This window comes from Apostichopus japonicus, chromosome 5, assembly GCF_037975245.1.
Source record: "Apostichopus japonicus isolate 1M-3 chromosome 5, ASM3797524v1, whole genome shotgun sequence".
Classification (NCBI taxonomy): domain Eukaryota; kingdom Metazoa; phylum Echinodermata; class Holothuroidea; order Aspidochirotida; family Stichopodidae; genus Apostichopus; species Apostichopus japonicus.
Window position 1 is genome coordinate 149054 of NC_092565.1, and position 5217 is coordinate 154270.

The following is a 5217-nucleotide window of genomic DNA, read 5'->3' on the forward strand; positions in this document are numbered from 1 at the left end:
TTCATCGCGACCATGTGTTGCAACTCGGCGCTCAGAGCGGGGGTTTTCACCCACTCGCCCCGTGAGCAGAGGTGTCCCTCCGTGCACACGTATATATCGACGTTCAGATATGAAGCTTTCGCGGACGGGAGTCCACCCGAGACTCGAAAAGGCTCCTTGCCTGTGGTGCGTAAATATGTTTTTGCACGTCAGACCCTTGCTGGCCTTCTCGGTAGGGTCAGCCGTCGTTTCATCGCGACCATGTGTTGCAACTCGGCGCTCGGTGCGGGGGTTTTCACCCACTCGCCCCGTGAGTAGAAGGTTCTTTCGTGCATATGTATATATACAATCCCAGATATTGAGCTTTTTCATCCGCAGAACCCCCGGTGGAGAAGAGAGAGAGTAGAGATGAGAGAGAAAGGAGAAGGGAGAAGGCCTCTCGCGTTGCGTGGTCGATGGCACGAGTGCCATGCGACCAGGCGAAAGGCAAACGGCAAGCCGACGGCGACGGCAGGCCGCCCGACTCACCCGCAGAGAATCTGGGTCTCGTTCGAGATTTCGAGATCTCTTAAGTGTAGCGGGTATTGGCTTAAGTGTGTGATCCAATGGTCAGAACGAGCGGGCAGAGTGAATCGGATTCTATATATGAGGGGGGTAGTAGAGTCGATCCAAGACTCGAGAAGGCTTTTAATGTCTGTCGTGTGTGTATACGTGTCATGGTTGGACTCCAGCGGGCCCTTTCGGTAGGGTCAGCCGTCGTTTCATCGCGACCATGTGTTGCAACTCGGCGCTCAGAGCGGGGGTTTTCACCCACTCGCCCCGTGAGCAGAGGTGTCCCTCCGTGCACACGTATATATCGACGTTCAGATATTGAGCCTTTTCATCCGCAGAACCCCCGGTGGAGAAAGAGCAGGACCTCGGTGTCGTCAGATATCGAGCTTTCTCCACGGGACCCGTTCGGGCATGCTGCCGTTGCTGCGACCATGTGTTGCACTCGGCGCTCGGTACGGGCTTTTTCATCCAAGCAACGAATGCACGCTCGAGGCGTGCGATTGCTCTCCCCTGTTCCAGTGGACGAGCCGTCGCCCTCCCGCGTCGCTTCGAACCGGTCCCGTCTCCGAGGCGGGACCACTGCGACTCCTCTCGAGACGACCCAGTCGACTCGGGTAGAGATACACACCTCGAGAATCCCTTCGGGCGGTTCTTCGATCACTGTACCGTAATAGCACGGCATCGACAATTGAGAATTCAGAGAGAGAGAGAGGGGAGTGCGAGAGCGACTCCCGGACGGCGAACGGGCCCAGCCCGGTTCTGTCGACCGTTACCTGGTTGATCCTGCCAGTAGTCATATGCTTGTCTCAAAGATTAAGCCATGCACGTCTAAGTACAATCCTGAACATACAAGAGAAACTGCAGATGGCTCATTAGATCAGTTATGGTTTATTGGAGAAAGTCTTATACCATGGATAACTGTGGTAATTCTAGAGCTAATACATGCAACAAAGCGCCGACCCTTCGGGGGAAGCGTGCTCTTATTAGGAACAAGGCCAGCCCGGTCCTTTCGGGGTCCGGTCTCCGCTGGTGAACTCTAGATAATCATGCCGATCGCACGGTCTTGCACCGGCGACGCTCCCTTCAAAAGTCTGCTCTATCAACTTTCGATGGTAAGTTATGCGCTTATCATGGTTGTGACGGGTAACGGAGAATCAGGGTTCGATTCCGGAGAGGGAGCCTGAGAAACGGCTACCACATCCAAGGAAGGCAGCAGGCACGCAAATTACCCACTCCTGACACGGGGAGGTAGTGACAAAAAATAACGATACAGGCCTCTTCGGAGGCCCTGTGATCGGAATGAGTACACTTTAAATCCTTTAACGAGGATCTACTGGAGGGCAAGTCTGGTGCCAGCAGCCGCGGTAATTCCAGCTCCAGCAGCGTATATTAAATTTGCTGCAGTTAAAAAGCTCGTAGTCGGATTTCTGGCCGGGGCGGGCGGTCCGCCGTGAGGCGTGCACTGCCCGTTCCCCTTCTCCCCGTCAAACGGGAGTCGTGGGAGATTTTTCCCGGCCAGTGATTCGGTTGGTCGTGCGGTGCTCTTAACTGAGTGCCGTGCGAGACTGGAACGTTTACTTTGAGAAAATTGAAGTGTTCAAAGCAGGCCAAAGTGCCCGAACAGCTCAGCATGGAATAGTGGAAGAGGACCTCGGTTCTATTTCGTTGGTCTTGAGATCCTGAGGTAATGATCAAGAGGGACTGCCGGGGGCATTCGTATTGCGGCGTGAGAGGTGAAATTCTTGGATCGTCGCAAGACGCCCGACAGCGAAAGCATTTGCCAAGAATGTCTTCATTGATCAAGAACGAAAGTCGGAGGATCGAAGGCGATCAGATACCGCCCTAGTTCCGACCATAAACGATACCGACTCGTAATTCGCCGGCGTTCCTCCCATGACGCGGCGGGCAACTCTCCGGAAAACCAAAGTCTTTGGGTTCCGGGGGAAGTATGGTTGCAAAGCTGAAACTTAAAGGAATTGACGGAAGGGCACCACCAGGAGTGGAGCCTGCGGCTTAATTTGACTCAACACGGGGAAACCTACCCGGCCCGGACACAGTGAGGATTGACAGATTGAGAGCTCTTTCTTGATTTTGTGGATGGTGGTGCATGGCCGTTCTTAGTTGGTGGAGTGATTTGTCTGGTTAATTCCGATAACGAACGAGACTCTTGCTTGCTAAATAGTCCGGCCACCCGTCGTGGTGAGCCGCGAACTTCTTAGAGGGACAAATGGCTTTCAGCCATACGAGATGGAGCAATAACAGGTCTGTGATGCCCTTAGATGTCCGGGGCCGCACGCGCGCTACACTGGCGCAAGCAGCGGGTACATTTGCCCTCGGCCGAAAGGTCCGGGTAATCCGCTGAGACTTCTCCGTGCTGGGGACAGGGACTTGTAATTGTGTCCCTTGAACGAGGAATTCCAAGTAAACGCGAGTCATCAGCTCGCATTGATTACGTCCCTGCCCTTTGTACACACCGCCCGTCGCTACTACCGATCGAATGACTTAGTGAGGCCATCGGATCGACCGTCTGGCACCCCCGGCTTCGGCCGGTTGTCGAGGCGTGACGAGAAGACGGTCAAACTTGATCATTTAGAGGAAGTAAAAGTCGTAACAAGGTTTCCGTAGGTGAACCTGCGGAAGGATCATTAACAGAACCCTTCCCCTCCGTGATCGGAGAGGGAACAAAGGGGGAATGTCGGAAAAGCCGTCACAGAGAGACACGCGGAGAGAGCAAATTGGAAAAGCCGGGGGGACTCGAGCGGGGTTTTCACCGCCTCCTTCCCCGTTCCACGGTCGAGGTCAGACCCCGCGCTTCGCCTTCGCTCTCTCCGACAAAAAGGAGACGGGCGTGTCACACACAGACCAGCCCGGGGAGTACCCGGTTCTTCTCTCGTCGTCTGTCTCACGGAGTCTCGCACTCCCGGTAGCTTCGAGGGAGAAGTCCCGCAAGGGTGGAGACGCCGTCGCCGTCCGCGGCGCGGCGCTCCTCGAGGCATTCTCCGCAGGGCAGAGAAGGGGCACCGGTGTCGCCCGATTTCCCCCCAGTCGGCGAGTCTGACTCGCGCGACCCGCCCTCGCGGCGGTGGGGGGAAGGAGGGAGCCCGCTTGCCCCCTCGGCTCGACGGAGGATATTTCTTTCCAGTCACAAGCAAAGAAGGCACAGAGTCCCCGTGTCCTTTCTCCTTCCGTTCCACTTCTTCCCTCGGCTCTGAGGAGAGTTTGCGAACGCGGGAGTCTTCCAGTGGCAAATGACAATTCTTGGTGGTGGATCACTCGGCTCGTGCGTCGATGAAGAACGCAGTTAGATGCGAGAATTCATGTGAATTGCAGAACTCACTGATCATCGACTTATTCGAACGCAAATGGCGGCTCGGGGATGCTCTGCTCCTCGAGCCACGTCCGTCTGAGCGTCTGAAGACAATCACTCACAGAGTCGGCGTGTTCGCGCGCCGGAGGAGCGCCCGGCCGCAGCCGTCCCTTCGACGGCCGGCTGCGTCGGGTCAGTGTCAGATGGAGTTCTGTGATGTCGGCGCCGGTGAAACTCGGCGAGCAGGCTCGATCGGTAACCGGGGGTTCGTCGGTCGTGCGACGTGCCATCGGGGTGTAGACGTATGCGCCCGTGGTGCGGTCCAGCGTCCGACCCCCCGGAACGGTCGAGGAGCCTCTGCCGGGCAGAGCCGGTCGACCCAATCGCGGGGTCTCTCGTCCTCCCGTCTGCGTTCTCGCAGGCGCATGGTAGGCCACCCTTTCCCGCCGGCGACCCGATTCTTCGGGGAGCGCCGGGGAAGGAGAGACCCCGGGTCGCCGCTATGACTCCGATCACGTTCCACGTGTCTTTCACGATTCCAGACCTCAGATCGGATGAGATTACCCGCTGGATTTAAGCATATCACTAAGCGGAGAGAAAAGAAACTAACAAGGATTCCTTCAGTAGCGGCGAGCGAAGCAGGAAGAGCCCATCGCCGAATCCCCGCGCCCGTTTGCGGTGCGAGGGACCTGTGGCGTAAGGAAACTGAACTCCGGTCGACAGAGTCCGGCCGCAGTCCACTGTGATCGGGGCTGCAGCTTACCCGCAGCGGGTGTAAGGCCCGTAGGGCGGACTCGAAGGCCGGAGGGAAAGCTTTCCAAGAGTCGGGTTGTTTTAGAATGCAGCCCAAAGAGGGGTGGTGAACTCCATCCAAGGCTCAATACTATGCACGAGACCGATAGTCAACAAGTACCGTGAGGGAACGTTGAAAAGAACTTTGAAGAGAGGGTTCAACATTGCGTGAAACTGCCAAGAAGTAAACGGATGAGTGCCGCATGCTACATGGGGCGTCCGGTTGATTCAGGCGCGGTCGGCGCGGCAGCGTGTGCGGGTTCGGATCCCTCGGGACCGACCCGCGGCGCTTCGCCGTCCGGTCCGCGTCGCACTTCTACCGTTCGGCGCCCTTCCCGGCGACCGACCGAAGAGCGGAGCAGAGGGGCGGGCGAGGCTGCGGCGTGCGGGGGCTTCGGCCCTCGCCGTCTTACGCCGCCCGTCACGGTTGCTCACTGCGCTCTCTGTCGAGGACTCTGCGTGACGGCCTGCCCCCCCGGGGGTTCAGGCAGCGGGGTCCGGGCCACCGGCGTCTCCGTCGGTCGCGTGCACAGCTTGCTGTCGCGTGGCCGGCGGGATCCGGAGGGTCCGGTCTCGCCGCGGCTTCG

General features: G+C 57.9%; 3 non-coding genes across 3 annotated transcripts in view; all 3 read left to right on the forward strand.

Moving 5' to 3' along the window:
* The first annotated feature begins 1301 nt into the window (after positions 1-1301).
* On the forward strand, positions 1302-3179 carry LOC139968287 (small subunit ribosomal RNA). Its single transcript, XR_011793294.1, has one exon. It is a non-coding gene; the product is annotated as a small subunit ribosomal RNA (ribosomal RNA).
* A 605-nt stretch (positions 3180-3784) lies between these two features.
* LOC139968214 (5.8S ribosomal RNA) lies at positions 3785-3944 on the forward strand. Its single transcript, XR_011793252.1, has one exon. It is a non-coding gene; the product is annotated as a 5.8S ribosomal RNA (ribosomal RNA).
* Positions 3945-4378: 434 nt separating this feature from the next.
* The window catches only part of LOC139968443 (large subunit ribosomal RNA), a 4029-nt gene continuing 3190 nt past the window's right edge, over positions 4379-5217 (forward strand). Inside the window, exon 1 of the ribosomal RNA XR_011793440.1 lies at positions 4379-5217. This exon is cut by the window's right edge and continues 3190 nt beyond it. This is a non-coding gene — a ribosomal RNA (large subunit ribosomal RNA).